The sequence below is a fragment of the Limulus polyphemus genome, unplaced genomic scaffold, assembly GCF_000517525.1.
Source record: "Limulus polyphemus unplaced genomic scaffold, Limulus_polyphemus-2.1.2 Scaffold341, whole genome shotgun sequence".
Classification (NCBI taxonomy): Eukaryota; Metazoa; Arthropoda; class Merostomata; order Xiphosura; family Limulidae; genus Limulus; species Limulus polyphemus.
In genome coordinates, this window is record NW_013665951.1 from 42,047 (window position 1) to 44,259 (window position 2,213).

General features: G+C 35.4%; 1 protein-coding gene across 1 annotated transcript in view; it reads right to left on the minus strand.

Annotated features, from left to right (window-relative positions):
- LOC111085342 (whirlin-like) overlaps positions 1-2,007 on the minus strand; it is a gene marked incomplete at its 3' end in the record, with an annotated part of 25,691 nt that extends 23,684 nt beyond the window's left edge. Inside the window, exon 1 of the mRNA XM_022383495.1 lies at positions 1,794-2,007. The remainder of the gene's footprint in view (positions 1-1,793) is intronic.
- Between the last annotated feature and the right edge of the window lie 206 nt (positions 2,008-2,213).

Genomic DNA, 2,213 nt, shown 5'->3' on the forward strand with positions numbered 1-2,213 from the left:
AGAAAGTTTTCAAAATTATTGGAGTTATAACAAAGAACTTTTTATAGAATGTCTTCAGAAACATTTCGAATTATTTCCCTAATAAATAGGGTGATTTAAATTTATAGAAAGTTTTCAAAATTATTGGAGTTATAACAAAGAACTTTTTATAGAATGTCTTCAGAAACATTTCGAATTTCTATGTGTGATTGTTTGTTTGTTTTTAATTATGCACAAAACTACACAAGGGTTATCTGTGCTCTGCCCACCACGGGTATCGAAACCCGATTTCTAGCGTTGTACGTCCTCAGACATGCCGCTGTGCCACTGGGGGGCTCTATATATGATTATAGAAAAATGGCCCACTTTCTTTAAGATATTTAGTAAGCATTTTTTGTGTTTCCTAAAAACAATTCTACAGGTCTTCTGTAAGACAAACTTGGATGTTTCTCTATAGAAAGCCTGTAGATTTTTTTATATATAAAATATATTTATAAAGTTTTCGTTCGGGCCAGGTTCAAGTATAATCTTTTCCATTATTTACCACTGCTGACCAGAGGAAGGACAACTTGCCAAGAGACCTTTCACCTACACGGCTACTCATAACCTTATATTGAGATTGACTGTCACTATTATAACGCCCCTACAGCTGAAAAGGTCATGGAACAGTTCACAAAAAGATCGGCCAAAACGTTCTTCAAGTATGAAAGGTCACGGTAGAATCTCCAAAACATATCAGCCAAAACGTTCTCAAGACACGAAAGACTGTGGTACAATCCAACAAAAATATTAGCCAAAACGTTCTCAAGACACGAAAGACTGTGGTACAATCCACAAAAATATTAGCGAAAACGTTCTCAAGACACGAAAGACTGTGGTACAATCCACAAAAATATTAGCGAAAACGTTCTCAAGACACGAAAGACTGTGGTACAATCCACAAAAATATTAGCCAAAACGTTCTCAAGACACGAAAGACTGTGGTACAATCCACAAAAATATTAGCCAAAACGTTCTCAATACACGAAAGACTGTGGCACTATCCACGAAAATATTATTAAAAACACGAAAGATTGTGGTACAATCTCCAAAAAAAGATCAGCCAAAACGTTCTCAAAACACGAAATACTAGGATACAATTCACAAAAATATTAGCCATAACGTTCTCAAGACACGAAAGACTGTGGCACTATCCACGAAAAGATCAGCCAAAACGTTCTCAAGACACGAAAGACTGTGGTACAATCCACAAAAATATTAGCCAAAACGTTCTCAAAACACGAAATACTAGGGTACAATCCACAAAAATATTAGCCATAACGTTCTCAAGACACGAAAGACTGTGGCACTATCCGCGAAAATATTATTCAAAACACGAAAGATTGTGGTACAATCTCTAAAAACATCAGCCAAAACGTTTTCAAAACACAAAAGACTGTGGTACCATCCACGAAAACATCAGCCAAAAAAGGTCCTCAAAACACGAAATACTAGGGTACAATTCAAGAAAAATGCAGCAACGGTCGTGAAATAATTCACAAAAATATTAGTAGAAACGTTCTTGGAGTAAACAAAATATGCCGTTTCGTCCTTACTTTCTTTTTTTAATTAAAAAGTAATTTTCATTGTTTAGTATTTTGAGCTATAAAATCAGCTGTAATGATAGTTACATTTATACCTCTTCTTTAACTTTGGACTAAATCTCACCAAACGTTAATAGTTTTGTTGTTTTTAGTTAACGAAAATTAGAAATTCTTGCCCTTTTCTAGAACACTTTCGACGAGCTACACATAACTCTTGGATAAGAAACGTACCTAAGATTTTCAAACGTCTCAGGAGAACAGTGATCGTCAGTGACGCAAGAAGGTATTGTGAACGGATCGTTTAAATCCACTCGTCTCCAGCATCACACTGTTCAATACATACAAAGTGCGTAGGCTTAACATCAGGTTTTTCTCATTGTTTTCTTTTGTTTTTGCATGTCATTGTACTCTCGAGGAATATTGTGACACCAGTTACCAAACCACTATATATTCAAATTGTTATACGTATGCTTTACAACGCACGTTCTCGAACGACGCGAAGTTTCAACTGTAATACAAAATACCCTAACGTTGTTTGACATACAAAAGCTATACAAAAATTAACTATTTTTCTTTACAAACCTGTTCGTTATACAGTCACGTTCTCGTCAAGGTTCGTTGGATCCGATGTTGGTATGAGATGTTTGAGAC